General features: G+C 43.1%; 1 protein-coding gene across 2 annotated transcripts in view; it reads left to right on the top strand.

Moving 5' to 3' along the window:
• The first annotated feature begins 604 nt into the window (after window positions 1–604).
• Window positions 605–16,642, top strand: part of TTLL2 (tubulin tyrosine ligase like 2) — a 138,922-nt gene continuing 122,884 nt past the window's right edge. The window contains exons 1-2 of one of the 2 annotated variants that reach the window (XM_078646896.1): window positions 622–713; window positions 11,715–11,896. The gene's annotated coding sequence lies outside the window, so the exon portion shown is untranslated. Of the gene's footprint in view, window positions 714–11,714; window positions 11,897–16,642 lie in introns of both variants that reach the window. The other variant, XM_078646895.1, reaches the window with a different exon arrangement.

The raw sequence follows: 16,642 nt of genomic DNA, 5'->3' as shown, positions 1-16,642 counted from the left end.
CACATCCCGAAGCTATACGCAACCTTTGCCATCATTTCAAAAGCACAACACGTTTTCAGTTTCAACGCCCATAACGCCGACTCATTAACGCTCGTTACCATAATACACATAAATCACTAGTAGTCTCTCAAAGAGGCGTGGCATTGAACTGAAAAATGACAAGCATGGCAACCTGTGGTATCCCCGCCCCTGTAGACACACTCAACATGCAAAACAAGGAAGCAGCCATTGGAAAATTCGAGCTTTTCATCCGTTTTCAATCAAATGTATGCCCTGAAAAAGAGAAAACGAGTAGATTCGTTTTTAAAGTATCTTTAAAATGTTTTTTCTGATGCAAATGGAATTTAATCGTATAAAAAGAATTCAATTCATATTTACTAAAAGTATAATATTTTGAGTTTCCTCTATTAAGCGCTTTGGAAGACGATGTCAATAAAATGTTTAGACTGTAACATGCGAGCAGCTTAGCCTTAATGCTTTAAATTCTGACCGGAAAGGGTATACCTCTCCAATATGGCCGTCTGAGTTTACATACGTCAACCCCTTGTTTCAGATATGAACACCATGCACGCTGTATATACTCAGCTGGGCTTTGAATGGGAGGCACACGGCCAGAGGGTGAGAATTGAAGACCAGCGAATTTGCTTAGAGGCAGTGCCAGTGAGATGTGACATGTGAGAAGTGGAAAAGACAAGACAGCCCGTGAGGTGCAGGTGCGTATAAATACACACTACACTGAGCAGCGCCGTGTCCCACTGAAAAAGGGGTATGTACATTTGTTCTTAAATCTACTGTCCTCTGATACAACCTGGCTAATGCAAAATGTAGGGGTGGGAAAACGGCCCTTCGTAGCCATTTATTTCCCTCTGACGTGGGCGAAGTATTTTAGAATAAGTCCATAATAAACTACATAAAAAACATGTATGCCCTGTTCCACTGTCCCTATTCCCTTCTGAGTGTCTATAGTTTACCCATACATCTTTGTCTGCCAGGGTTGTGATATTATTTTTTTAGCATTACCTTCAGTATTTATACATGTTTATTTGTTACTTATAGTTAAAAAAAAAAACATTTTGTGTTTTGTGAAAAAACACAGGTGCAAGTAGCATAAGCCACATCCATTTAACATTTGATGTACAGTCACTCCTGAATACTTGTCCGGTTTAATCTCTATAAGCATTAATGAATGAATGTAACAATATACTCGTCGGAAAACTTTAGCATTGTATGTATATGTTCGCATGTAGCTATTTAAGGAAATCATATCATTGTTAGGCATGGCTATATGTTTGGATATTGCTGCTCAAATATAATCAATACAACAATCCAGAGAGAGAGGGGCAATTGTTGGTCTCACAGGCCACTACCTGCCCAAAGTATCATTCACGCTTTGATTAGCTAACATTATAGACCATGGAAGTTTTTCCTGTCAATCATGATACTGGGTGTTCGATCTTAACTGTTTCATTTAATTGGCCAGTAGTTCTTTATGGGGCAGTTTCAGGGGCGCCCCTAGACCCGAACTTCGGGGGTGGCTAAGACTCCCAGCCAGGACTGGCCCTATCACTGGTCACGCACAGTGCACTTCACCTCTCTATAGCCCCTTTCTGACAAACATTTACTTTTTCGATAGGGCTACCGGTAGTTTACTCACACTCAGTTCTGAGATATGCATGGTACACGTTCTTTGTAGCAGGCACATTAACCCTCTGCGCTGTGTGAGTGACAGGAGTGCCCATGTGAGTGCACGGTGAGCGATGTGACAGTAGGGTGAGAGGAGTGACTGCATGCAGGGTGAGTGAGGTGACCATATGAATTTGGGTGCGGTTGTAAGTGCAGAGTGGGACGAATGAATGTATGGTTAGTGATTGGCTTGTGTGAGTGAGTTTGCAAAGTGAGCAGTGAAGGGGACAGGTGAGTAAAGTGTCACATGAGTGCAGGGTGAGTAGTGTGTTCGTGTGACTGCATGGTGAGGTACGGGGTGAACAGCGCAAGTGCACTGTGAATGCAGAGCAATCACTGAGTGCAGAGTGAGCGGTGTGCTCATGTGACCGCAGGAGGAGTAGAGGGAGAACGGTGTGAATACATGGCAAGTGGCATAAGTGCAGTGTATTCACTGTGAGTGCAGGGTGAGTGGGTGAATGGTGTGCGTGCATGGTGATCAGTGCAAGTACATTGTGATCGATGTGAGTGCAGGGTGAGTGTGAAAATAAGGGTGAGAATGAGGACCAAGTTGCCTGAATGCAGGGTGTATTCCTAGACATTTGAAGTAGCTCATCATGTTATTGAGGGCTGGCGTAGGGTATGAGATATACGTGAAACTATTGCTATTATGGCATTATTCAGGGTCCAGGGTTTGAGGGTGTGGGAAATAAATAATGTGCTAAACCTGCAACACACTCCCAGTCTTGTGATTAGGGTTGCCAGCTCATTATTTTGATGTCATAGATGGTACAAAAATAAGCAGTCACCTAAAGCCTATTTTCAGCACTTATCTGTGCATTCTTTGAACAGCAAATATAAATAGAAAGCTTTTTTAATTGTGTTCTAAGACTGCCTGAATGATCGATGACTGATAATTAAAGGGAATAAAGACAGAAAAGTCACATTATGAACACATACTATTTTATTTATAACCCTATTTAGTGTCAAGACGAGGCCAAGGCCATTGCAGGTTCTTTAAACAACACGTCTGGAATTTTTCTTTGGGTAAACCTACTGTATATTCCTTTTCATTAAATGCATTTTCACACTACAGTAGTAAAAGGCAAATGTAAGGAATCGGCAGAGTGGGGGCCCAGGGGGTATGAAACGAAGGAAAAAAAACGAAGCCTTGTTTGTTAACCAGTTTACAAAGGTATGTAAATATGTAAATGGTCTTTTAAAGAGCTATGAAAAGCTCAGGTGTTTGGGAGATAAGACTCCAGACACTGCTGAGCTGAGGATGGGAGGAGGGGTGGCTGAAGCCCTTTTAGACCTATAGGCGTTGCGTGCCTGTGCTCTTTCGTTGCCTGGTGATGTGCTCCCTTTCTCAGAATCACCAGAGTGGATTGGATGGCTGTGACATTCATCCATACATACCTGTCAGTTCACCCACATTTGATGGTGTCATTCTCGTTTTTTACTTGTACTACCCTGCCTGGACTTAAATGGGGTTACCTTCTTTTCACACCTATATTGCCCTCAACATAGTATTGTGAGAAGTTGGCCTGGCATATGATGTCCACTATTCTAGTGGGCACCTTGTACCAGTCCAAACGACCCTTATTGATGGTAGGTTATAAAGTCAACCTTATCGAAAGCTATCCTAATGGTAGCTGTGGCGAGCAGCCTTCAGGCTAAGCCTTAGAGACGAGTTAAGCAAGTTGTTTTACCAGTTATAATCTCTTGAATGATCAAATGAAAGCACACCACACAAGGTATATATCATATATATATATATATGTATTTAATCTCCTCTGGACTCTTTATGAGGTCAGAGGTAAACGTACAATACAAGGAACTTAATTAGCATACGATAAATTGCACAGTATACGTTATGCCCTAGGGGCCTCACAAACCATATACTAAAATAGTGGTATAAGAACCACGTGAGGGTTAGAAAGTAGGCATAGGGCCTGTAGAACCACTGGGGCTACCAAGAACCACCCAAGGTAGGGACACAATAGGCCCACGGGGGACATTGACTTTCTATGGAGAACGAACAAGTTACAATTTTAAAGATTAAGGGCACCTAGAGGTGAACTGCAATAAAACCTTTTTAGACTTAGACACTTCGAGAGTCAAGACCCACAGGAGCACCAGAGTACGCGAGTTACCTCACCGACGGAAGCAGGGTGCATAGGTGTCTTTTGGTGTGGGGTTTCGTCGTCGATTCCAATGGAGAGCTGCGAAGAAATGCTGCAGGCGACCAGAGGAAAAGTGTCCGGGTAGATCCAAGGGTGGATCGGAGATGTGAAGAACCTGAAAGCAGAGGGGACAGAGTCTGGGTCACTAGCCAGTGACCAGGGTGGCGAGGAGAAGATGCCAGCCGATGTCGGGTGATTTCAGGTGAAACAGGTGAAGCTTGACTCTTCAGCCACGAGGACTAGGAGGTGTCGACGATGACCAGGAGCTGGATTCGAGCTGTCTAACGAGTGCTGCAGCGTCAGAATCCGGATTGGATCCAACAAGCCTTGGCAACAGCAACCCACGCAAGATGTCGAGATTGGCTTCGGTTCAGACCAGCAAGTCCTGAGGGACTCCTCCTTTGGAGAGGAGTGAGAGCACTTCTGGAACAACCAAGAAAGCTCAAGAAATCAAAGATTTTCCTTCATGGGGGCTCACTTTCCCAACGAACTAGGAACCGCAAAGGAGCATCGAGCGGAAATGCACAAAGCGGGCCCATGGTACACTCGTGGAGTGTAAGCCTCTGAGCTTCGGTGCAAAAGGTGCTTGGGGCGGGGTAACCATAGCAAGCAGACCCTACTCTCCTTCACCCCTCCCCCCCCCCCCCCAAACGCAGGGACATTAAACTAACCTTGACCAGTTGAGTCTTCATGTTCTAAGTGGAAATATCTGGAGAGTCCATCTGCATTGGCATGGCTACTCCCAGGTCTATGTTCCACTGTATAGTCCATCCCCTGTAGGGAAATAGACCACCTGAGCAGTTTGGGATTTTCATCCTTCATCTGTTTTAGCCACAAGAGGGGCTTATGGTCTGTCTGAACTATGAAGTGAGTACCAAACAAGTATGGCCTCAGCTTCTTCAGAGCCAAAGCACAGCAAAGTCCTCCCTCTCAATAGCTGACCAACATTTCTCTCTAGGGGTCAGCCTTCTGCTAATACAAGCTACTGGCTGGTCCTGACCTTCATCATTCAATTGTGATAGCACATCCCCTACCCCAACTCAGAAGCATCTGTTTGTACAATTAATTATTTGGAGGAGTTAGGACTTTGCAGAATTGGTGCAGTGCACTCGGCCTGCTTCAGGTCATCAAATGCCTTTTGACAGCTGACTGTCCACTGAACTTTCTTAGGAGGCATTTTCTTAGAAGTTAAATCATTCAGGGGTGTCACCACAATGGAACAATACCCCTTGACAAATCTCCTATTGTACCCAGTCAGGCCCAAGAAAGCTCTGAGTCTGGGTGGTTGGAGGAACCCAGTCCATTATGGTCTGGATTTTGCTGTGCAATGGTTGAACCTGGCCTCCACCTAGAAGGTGGCCCAGGTACACAACCTGACTTTGCCCTATCTGGCACTTCGTAGCCTTGATAGTTAGGCCTGCTTTTTGTAGGGCCTCCAAAACATTTTTCAGGTGGATCAGGTGATCCTCCTAGGTGGAGCTAAAGACAGCAATATCATCAAGATAAGCTGCACAGTAGTCTTCCAGGCCTGTTAGGACTTTATTCACCAACCTTTGAAATGTGGCAGGTGCATTTTTTAGACCAAAGGGCATTACCACATATTGATAATGTCCACTAGGGGTTGAAAATGCTGTCTTTGGCTTGGCATCCTCAGCTAGTCTGATCTGCCAGTAGCCAGCTGTTAGATCAAATGTGCTCAGAAATTTGGCAGATGCCAACTTATCTATGAGCTCATCTGCTCTGGGTATTGTATGGCATCTGTTATATGTTGCAGAGTTTCATCCAGGGTAATCTAAAGTCCTAGGGACTGGGATCCTATTCTTATAGCAAGTTTAGGGGTTGGACTAACTCTAGGGTCCCACGTATGGGAGGACCTGGGGAGGGGGTGGTTACACCCCTTCCCCTTTGTCCAGTTTCGCGCCAGAGCTGGAGCTGAGTGCCCCAGCAACCGGTTTGAACTGGGAAATGCATGGAGCACCTTGTGGACCCCAGGCAGTGTCTGAAAAGCATTCACTGAATGCAACCCACCCTGCCCCAATACACTAAAGCCTGTCTGGGGAGGAGCTAGCACCTCCGTGGACAGGAAACCAATTGTCCAGGCTTCCCCGGCCTGAGTTTCGTCCAGCAGCAGGAAGGCAGACTCCTGTCTGTGGCAGCAACATCCATTTTGTGATGCTGAGGCTCTGTTTAACTTTAACCGGGTTTACCAGTATGTACATGTCTTCTCCCTTTAGAAGGGTGGAATGCTACCCCTGCCGCCAGAAGTGGCCGGAGGGGGGGTGGGAGGGGGGAGTGGTAGTATTCCAAAGCGTTTGACACCTTACACAACATGTTTTGATAAAGCCAAACCAAAGTTAGCATTAATCGCGAGGATTATAATGCACTTAAGAGTATATGGTATGGCTATATCATAGAACAGCTATAAGGAGATGGTTCCGAAAGCTGCAGAGGGGCTCAGCTTATGCTAGGGCACCCTCTCACAGAAAACCAAGCACTCTGCCTCCAGGATTGTCAAGGCCTGCCATAGGAGTGACTTATAGGTCAATATGTGGGTATATATATATAAAGTAAGGGGTGATTACACCACCTTACCCAGGCTGCAATTTCAGACCTGTGGTGTCACTTTGGAAGGCTAACCAGGGGTGGCATAATGCATGCTGCAGCCCCTGGTAGGGCTCTGGTGTACCTATGCCCTGGTTACCTAAGGTACCATATACAGGGGCTCACAAGGGTGACCCAGCAACCAATCTGGTATGTACCTAAAGTACATGGTATCAATTTAGAGAAAGAACAGCTAGGCTGTGGTCCTGATTAGCAAGGCCACAGCCAGCCTAAAGTAAAAAAAAAACAGTGAAACACAGCAAAAAGTGGGGGTAACCATAGGAAGCAGACCTTCCTCTCGTACAAGTATTAATTCTGCATTCACCTTAACGGGATAACTCTCTTAAATGCCATATTTCTCCAGCATTTTTGAGCCGAGAGGTTGACAAGTGTGCGATGTGACTTTTCAGACGTTTGAGGAGGGTGACAGAAAGTTACATAATGTCAAGGAAATGTCTCACAGTTCGTGGGCAGACATACATCTATTTGTGATTGTCTTGCATATTCTGTTTCCCAGAATGCCTGTCTCCACCCATGGATCTGTAACCACCACTCATGGAGCGTGCACCTCAGGCGTGATACAACTCTATGTTGGTAGGAAATTGTTGATAGGGAGGAGTCTGCACATCTTTCTCCAAGAAGTGTTAGTTTCAGGAAGGCACAAACAATGTTTCTTAAAGTCAAGGAAATGCATCTTACCCTGTATGGGCAGACATAAAAGTAAAAAGATAATCTTTTCAGAGTGATTTAAGAGAGATTTCTTCCATAACAAGAGATGGGTTAAATTTAGAAGTAAGCAGTATGTACCCTTAGAAGCTTTTGTAGGTGAGTTGGTTATGAGTACTTCCTGTAATGCACAAAGGGTGATGGGAGGAGACTTGCAGAAAGAATAACCACTGGCAATGGCACGGGGTAGTATTCCAGCCCATTGTTCTTTTGCCCACCATGCCACCTCAGTTTGGATCCATCTGGGGCTGTATTACATAAATTGCCCCGGGGACGCAAACGGGCGTTTGCGCCTGCTTTGCGCATTCCAGGGGAACTTTGGTATTACAGACACTTGTCCTGCCCCCTCTGTAATACCGATAGCGCTGGCGCACATAAAGCACCAGCGCTATCTCCAAGAAGACGTTCCCTCATTTGCATTAGGGCGTGTCCCAGGCAAGAGAGGGAATCCCTTTGCCTCTGCGCCTGCGCTGTATTAACGACGCAGGGCGCAGAGGCAAAGAAGCCCTCAGAAGGTGCACAGACAATGCACCATTTAAAAGGTGGTGCACTGTCGGTGCTCCTCTTGAGAGCAGCCTCCTGCATGGGGTAAAGGGGATCCTATGGACCCCCAGACATCCTCTTGCAGGCGGGTACAGCGACTGACCGCAAACACCTGCAAGGCTATCTCTAATCCCCTTTGAAAGTGCAGGCAGGTTGCTACCTGCACTGCGAAAATAGAGTGGCTTTAAAGCAGACGCTCCGTATTTCACATGAATGCGCTGACCCCAGGGCGTCGCGTGTTCGTGGCTGCCCTGGGGACTGCGCCGTCGTAGTAATAGGGTGCATATTCATTGTTGACGCCGGGCGCACCATTTTTAAAGTGCGCCCTGCGCAAACAATGAAAATGGGCCTACACCATAATAGGGCCCTATTTGGCTGGACTGTTCCTCTTGGAGCTGGATGAAGACTGATTTGCATATGGCTGGGTCCAAACTGAGGTAGTATGGTGGGCAAAAGAATGACCTGTTGGAATGCTACCCCAAGCTATTGTATGGGGTTAGACTTAATACAAGCATTCCTCCCATCACCTGTTGTATGCTTGATATGAGTACTTCCCCTCAGTCGTTGGAAGGTGATATCATTGATGATAATTGTACTTGATGAACGGGATCTTTTCACTATTGGCCATTGCAGATTATTTGGCATGGTGCTTCCCTTCATATGTTAAGTTATGTTATGTTATAAAAATGTATGAAGCACTCTTATACCCTGGGGTGTCTTGGCACGAGCTACTTTCTGACACACAAACTGGATTGCCCTTAGTTGCGAAAAGCCACTTCTTAAGTTCTTTCCTGAAGCTCAATGAGGTGAAGATAGTCCTAATCTTGGGTGACAGGCTGTTCCAAGGCTTACCTGTGCTGGTAAAAAAGCTTATGCTACCCCAGGTGGATTTTCAAAATCTAGGCACTGCAAGGGTATTAGTACCTCCGGAGTGAAGATCTCTGCAGGGGATATATCATTGATATTTCTGTCTAATATATTCAGGGTCATAATCATGCTGTCCCTTATGTGCAATGAAGAGGACCTTAAATTTAATAAGGCTCCTTACTGGGAGCAAGTGTTGCTTTTGAATGCCAGGGGAGATGAATTCTAGTCATAAAATCATGTCACAGGTCTAGTTTTTGGGAAAGTGTATGTTCCCATGCAGTCGGGGAGGACCATGGAAAAACAGCCAGTCCAGTCTAGTTTTATTTTCTTTCAACTACTGTAAATATTAAAAATAATAATAGACAGGCAGCCTCTCTGAGCTTTCTGTGGAAGGTTGGGATTCAACATAGAGTTCCTTTGTGTAACTAAAGATGTTTGCACATGGGGTTGAATGTATTATCATATACAAAGAGCAGTGTGCGTGCTTGGTATTTGTAAAGCACCACCGCCAACCGCCAACGTTTGGAGAGGTAATGTAATATGAGATTTTTTCTTTCAGCTTTTGTTTTTGAAAATCTTTCTCTTTTCTTTTAATGTACAGCTGTACAATTAGCTTTCTAATGGGTGACTTTGACTGGTAGGTTTTATGAATTGAAGAAGCCTAGGTTGAATTGGCAAATATCGAACCCTCTTTGTTAGAGCAAATTAAGACTACTGTTGAACGGACGCCTTGGTTCTTCCATGTAGGTAATAACCAAAACTATCTTACTGGTGTAAATGGTGAGCAAATATAAACAAGCATCGTCAAAGCCAGTAGGTCTGGCCTTCACTAGTGCAATGGTTATTTTTTGTGCAAGCATATACCACAAAATAAAATGAAAAAAAAACATGCAGCCACCTAAATGTGGCTTTCATCTGTTCTCAATAAAATTAAAATAAAATTCACTGAAGTGGCAGCTTTGCTGAGGATGCATTTTTTTTAAAAAATAGCAGGGCTTTCAGTTGTGCCATGCATTTGGTTAGTTCTGTTTGTGAAGGAGACAAGAATCAACCATCACCAAGACAAACCCTCAAATTGTAGCCAGCTACATAGTTACAGTGTCACTTAAACTCTTTATTACACCAGTGTTAGAAAGGATAGAGGAAATAAATCGCCATCTATCTGGGCACCCACAATGTAGACAAAATAAGTTGCCGGTATTTAAAGTTAATATAAAAAAAATACAATAAAGCCCACTTTGAACCAGCTTTGTCACTGAGGAGAAAGGAACTATTGTTTAGGCGGATATGAACAATGTGCACAGGCTGTGTGCAATCACTCAAAATGAATGAGAACAATCAGTAAAGAGGGCTTCCTGCAGTATGTTGCACTTGGGTGGACGCAAAATGTGAAAGACAATTTAACAGGCCAATGGACGGAGCCAGTTGACCAAAATCCCCACTCCTTCCATACATTATGTGGTAAATTATTTTTAAAACCAAAATCTTAAAAAAAAAAAACCTGTCTTAAAATTTAAATTTAAAAATATGGGTTAGTGATTCCATTTTTTAACCACAAAAGCAACATGATAATTCAGTAATATATCATTTCAACTTTGGCCCCCATATTTTCGCAAAGGAGCAGCATAAATGCAATCCTCAAAAACCTATGTGTCAGAGATTCTGTTAAAGATCGAAATCTGCGTGACTTAGATCATCAAATTATTCTAGAATAACATTATTTATTTTTAATCAGCGCTGACGTTACCCGGGTCTTAGGAGTAAATGTGTTATTATATCGACATTTCTAGGCCTAAATTGTAAAGCGCTCTGAAATCCTTCGGGATCAAGTTCGCGCTATATAAAACTATATAAATGAAAATAAATAAATAAAACAGCCATAGCCTCACAATAAGAAATGTGTTTCAGTAAATCCTTTACACTTTTAAAATCCTTGTATGTTTTGTTTGTGCGATGTTATTGTTCTTACCACGGGTGTACAATACAGTAGTTCAAAACCAACTCTACCCACATTGAATTCTTCAAAATATCTGTATCTGCACTTCGTGCTGTATGCTCATATGTTAAAAAAGCTACTGCAGAAAGCAGGGAAACATTATCTAAACACATTGTTAACCTTAATTGTAAATGAGAACAGGAGTCCAGAAGGTGAAAAAAATCATAAAGAGTCATCAATGTATCTAGCCAGCCATCCAATTTATTGCAATACACTATCGAACCATATGATTTTGAAGGTATAAGATTTGCTGTTATTACCAACCAGTCTGGCTCAATCATTAAAGAAGGAAGGTCTATGATTACAAGTTGTATTATTATTGAATCTTTTGTAGATAGTACAGCTGAAGGTTAAGACGGAATTTCACAAAGCATATTACGCTAAGCTTACACTTTTTCATCTTGAGACAGTCCAGGGTGGGACTGCCGGAGGGAGCATTCCCCATTCCTGTTTGTATGTCAATATCTTAGTCTTCTTTAAAAAGAAACTCAAGGACACCTTGGGCCTCCCATTAACCCATATCTCTCCTAAATGGGGACAGCAAGATCTATTCAAATATCTGGCAACCTATGTTACTTTCTTGCAGCCTTTTTTAGATCTCGCCTTGGCAGTGCATGCGCTGTCTCAGCGAGAGATAAAGTACTCTGTATGTTGTGTGAAAATCCGTGTCATTTGTCATACCACTTGTGATTCGTTTAACCGTGGCATTGCTGTTTTTTATCTTGCTTTCTGTTGGCTGTTGATCATACCTAACTTCCGTGTAGTCCGGAAGCATCATTGACCAACTACAGTAAACTTGCACGGCAGGACGGTATCTTTCAATGTAAGCACTACATTGTTTTTTGAGTCTCGCATAGGCTGGACATCTGCTGCCCCGAGTGCGCTGAGTGCCTGCAGCCCCCACCACGTCCGAGCCGCAGCCCCAGGCCCTCCCTTACGGCCCTGTCCACACCACTCTCAAAGCTTTCCCCCTCCCACTGTCCGTTCGCCCCCTGGCATCTCTCTGAATTTGGAATGCGGGGGTCTGGCCGTAGCGTTCACAGACTGGGAAAGATGTCTTGGCAAAGAGTGGAAAAGTGCCTTATGAGCCATGTGCGTTTGTTTCATAATTTTTTTAGGTGTTTTTTTCACAGGTGCGTGCTGGCATATCTCCGGATCCCAGCGAGGTTTCCCTTCGCCAGTCTGTGGAAGGGGTAGCAGCCGGTATCCAATATGCTGCTATAAATCATAATCTTTGGAGTGTGTGTAGTGCTCGGCGGTGTTCTCCAACAGAGCATTGATATTGTCAGCAGAATATAAGGCGGCCAGCTCCTTCGTAAGCTTTCTTTTACTTCCTCAGCTCCCACCGAGTTTCTCCCCTGTATTTATACTCCTTAAATATATTAATAATTTCCCAATCTCTCCAATCTGTTCCGCTCCTCTGTTGGAACGCAGTTCACTAGTTAATTGCTTAGTTTAAGCCACGCAGCTTTACTTTTAATGTTTGTAAACTGGGCACCATTAAATTGAATAATAGTAAAACCTGACATACTCGGAGTATAATATGCAACTGTACATATTTTAAATGCATTTTTCATGTGGTTTTATGTAGCATAAAAGAGCCCCCTTTGGGCCTCAGAGCAAGAGTCTTGATAACTCTTGGACTCTACCATGGCTCTCCCCCAATCCATCCCGCACACCTCTATCTAGTAATGGCTGCCCTGTCCTCATGAGGCGCAGTCAATGATAACAAAGGGCTGAATTATATAGTTTTGTTATAGAGCCCGCCTGGGCTCGGTGTCCGGACTATGACTTCACATAGCAGGTAGGTATTCTATTAAAAGTGTCTGCAGGTGAAGGATGGGGGCTCGCGCAATCCTACAGCGGCCACCCCCACGCGCACACAAGTAAAGGATGGTGCGATGCATAGTACATAGTACACCATACCTTTCTTGTTATCCCTTATTCCGGCCCGCTGCTGCAAGGGGGGAGCTGTATAGCGCTGCTTGTGCAAGGCGCTGGTTCTTTGTTTAGGAACTAACCATCCAGCTGTTCTGTGACTGGTTCGCTTCACATAAGAAACAAATGTTATCATGTCATCTTGGCGCTATATTGCAACAAAATGCAGGATTGTGTAAGGTAAGGACTCCGGTGCCTGTACCATAGCACACAAGTGCACAGGCGTGAGATGTTGGGGTGCAAGCCTGCTCTGTTGGTGAGATGTGTGCTCTGGAACAGAATGTGCTTTGCTGTTGCCACACCGATGCCCTATGTCATAGTGCTGGGACATTATTTACAAAAAAAACAAAAAACATAATTTGCAACACCAATAGCTCTAATTGCATTGCAGATACTTGTTCTACAGTGTTCACAGTATCTGTGCTGAGTTCAGACGGCTCCACCCCTCCTCCTACTCCTGCCCTGGTCTGCACATTTCCCTGTCTGTACACAAGTGTAGGTCTCTGAACGATCAAGAAACCTCAAGCCCTGGGACTCCTTCGCTCGGTCCAAGTTGTTGAGCCATGAGCACTTTGCATTCTGGGACTTGTAGTGTCTCTTTTCGCACTGAACTGTAGGCCTATATTTCCAGCACGACCCCTGTGGCTGCGCTCTTTGAGTGTCCCTTTAGGTGGCTAAACTCGTAGCTATACAAAGAGCCTCTAGCTCTGCACCGCGGGGGCTGCAGGCAGCTTGCTGTCACGTGCTGGTGAGTAAAAAGAAACTCAGCAGCTTCGTGTTCTCTCACCCATTTTCTACGAATGAAAGCATCCATTTTCAATCCTTGCCCAGTGAAATGTGACTGCATAAATGTGGGTTCAAGCAGTGTTGAAACTGCTTCCTGATGAAAAGCTCAACATTATAAGTACAGGGGTAACAGTAAAATTGTATGCACTTTCTTTAGTTCCGTCTACATTTCATTTGTATGTAGTTTATTGGATTGCGACATATGCATTCTTAAAAACATTTCATCACTGATATTGTTTGAGAAGTTTTCAGTGGTTTGAAGGTATGTGTGTCGCTTTTTGCTCCACCCAAAAAAAAACAAATGTAATTTTTACTCAAACCTCACAATAATGGAAGTGCAAACCACATAACGAGTGTAAACAACCATTTGCAATGCAATAGGTCTTGCATTTATGCAAGTTTGACCTAGTGGCATTGTAAACGACGATTCCTTTTATTTATATTTTAAAAACCAAAACATAAATAAAAAGGCATTGACATTTAGAATGCCAATAGCTCCAACTCGCGTAATTGCGAGACCTATTGCACCAAGCATTTGCAATAGGTCTCGCATTTGCAAGAGTTTAAGTTATTGCCTTTGTAAATGACAATGCCTTTTATTTATGAGTTATATTTTAAAACAGATAAATACAAGGCATTGTCATTTACAAGGCCTATGGCTTAAACTCTTACATATGCGAGATCTATTGCATTGCAAATGCTTGTTGATATCTAGAGAACAACATGGTTTTGTAGCAGGCTGGGATACCACTAACTTCCAAAACACGGATGTATGCCTTCTGGACAAGAAGACTTAGATCCATTAGCCCATGCCATTTTAGACACAAAGTAAGCATTCCTCCATGTTTGGTGATCCTTTTTATTGCATGATTTTAAAAAGATAGTCCTAACCCAAAAATCTACTTGCATCAAACAGAGGATCTATGAAAGACAGATGGGCTCTTACCATATTAACTACATGTTGTCAGGTTGATTCAGCATGGGCCAAGGAACACAGCAGGGATGCTCACTATCACTAGACTGTTTATGCTTTATCTTGAGCCTTCTGTGTACAAACTTTGTTCCGATACTGGAATTATACTCCAGCATTGCAATTGCAATTTTGTTAATGGGAGTCAAACCTTGTGTAGTGACGACACTGCTCTCAGCTGTACAAGTGCGATTAGCAATTTGGGGAACTGTCTAGAAATTATTTGAAGGTTACCAAGACACATTTAGCATCTGGCTTGACATTAAACAAATCCATCTGTATAGTTTGCTATGTGATATATCTTGGTAAGATGTTTAGCTCTAAAACTGTAGAATTGTAGAATAATTTGTATTAATGTATCAGTCCCTCTTAACTTTTATAGACAGCACCTTGAAGAGATCGGCACATGTCCATCGGCTCTTATTAGCCTTATAAATGTGATCAATATGTGTATTTTTCCATGTTTTCTTTATTTGTCCTGAGTGATTCATTGTCATTTGCCTAGAACCTTTCAAAGTCTACTCAATTTGATTATCATGTCTTTTATGTGAGGCAGGAAAAAAATTCTGAAGCATACATTCATTTCATAAGGCTTTATTCGGAACATAAAAGAATGTCCATAAAAGCACACATAGTAATAAAAACAGGTCACAGTTACAGTACAATTTACATATGCAATTAACAGTCGTTGTTAAAAACAAAACATAATATACAGGCGGGGACAGAAAAAATATTTAAAAACTCATACTTTTCCTAATGCTAATTGCGTAAAGCAAAAAGGTAGCAGTAAAAAAACAGATTTCAGGATAGTGCAGGTTAAAAAGCAATTTCATAGAATCATGGACTGTCCTTACACCAAACTTGACGAAAATCGGTTTTAAAAAGGTTTTACGATAATTCCCATACAATTGACATAGCAGAAGAAAGTGCATAGTGCTTTGTGCAGAAATATTGTCACACAGACAGGGGCCAACGGGGTGCTTGTTCACGGAAGGGAAAGCAACTAAATTATGCACAATCCCCATCCTTAACCTAGTTAAAACAAACAGATGGGAAACTCTGGTCACTTGGGTCAGATATTGTTGATAGCCCCCTATTTCATTCATACTGTTGTAGAAGACACAGGTGGATAATTTGCCTTCCTTACAGGTCCTCCTCTCTGATTTACAGTTCAAAAAAATATTCTTCATATCAGACTTAGAGAAGTCAACAGCGCCAAATCGGTCAGTAAGAATATTAAGACCATAGAATTCCTGGAAGTTGTCAATAATATATTTAATCCAGGGAATCTTTAAATGGTAATCCACAGTGAGACAATCATTAATAATATCTCTAGTTAGAGCTGTCTCCTCTTTCCGCCATATGGAGCGCCACAACAATAGAGGTCTCAGAAGAATCAAATCACTTAAGTATTGGATTCGTAGTTCTCTATGGACTAAATCATTAGAAGTAGATTTAGGCAGACACAATAATCTTTTTTAAAAGGCGTTCTCCTCCACCTGAAGGCTCCCAGCAGGGGCCTGACCCCAAACCCCAGCCCCATAAAGGGCAACCGCTAGACATCTGGACTGAAAGATCTTAAGCATGTCTTTAATCCGTTTGTTCCCTATTTTGGTGGCAAAAGTAAACACCCCGTTGGCACTCCTCAGCATCTTAATCTTAACATTCTTATGCTCGCTGGCCCAACTGCAATTCTTAGAAAAAGTAATCCTGAGATAGCAAAAGTTATCAACTTTTTGGACCCTTTGACCTTCTATATAATAAGACTGAGGCTTACTCGGGCCAGGCCCACACTCCATGACATAGGTTTTGCTTTTATTAATCACAATTTTTCTATCCTTAATAAATTGCGAAAACCTATCCATCAAACGTTGAAGGCCAATCGGAGTCCTTGCCAGCAGCACGGCATCGTCCGCGTAGAGTAATACAGGAACATTAAAATCATTAACTCTCGGGAAATCTGCCGCTACTGTCTGTAAAACCGAGTCTACTTCATTTATGAAGAGTGTAAAAAGCAAGGGGGCTAAAACACACCCCTGCCTTATACCCCTCCCAATATTAAATTTGGTGGAACACTCCCCGTTTCTGCCATATTTAACGCTGGTACGTAGTTTGGCATAAAGGCGGCCAAAAAGAAAATGATACCCTCGGGTACCCCCATTTCGATCAGTTTTGTCCAGAGAATAGCGTGGTCCACCATATCAAAAGCCCTACTCAAATATGCGAAACAGAGATAAATAGAGCCCTTCTTTGCCTGGGTATATTTTCCGATCAGAAGTTCGAGATTTAAGCACTGCTCAATTGTTCCACGTCCTTTCCTAAACCCAAACTGGCAGTTAGCTAAGATCCCGTTAGTTTCAGCCCATT

Source organism: Lissotriton helveticus, chromosome 6 (assembly GCF_964261635.1).
Source record: "Lissotriton helveticus chromosome 6, aLisHel1.1, whole genome shotgun sequence".
NCBI lineage: Eukaryota > Metazoa > Chordata > Amphibia > Caudata > Salamandridae > Lissotriton > Lissotriton helveticus.
This window is presented reverse-complemented; position numbering and strand designations above follow the sequence as displayed.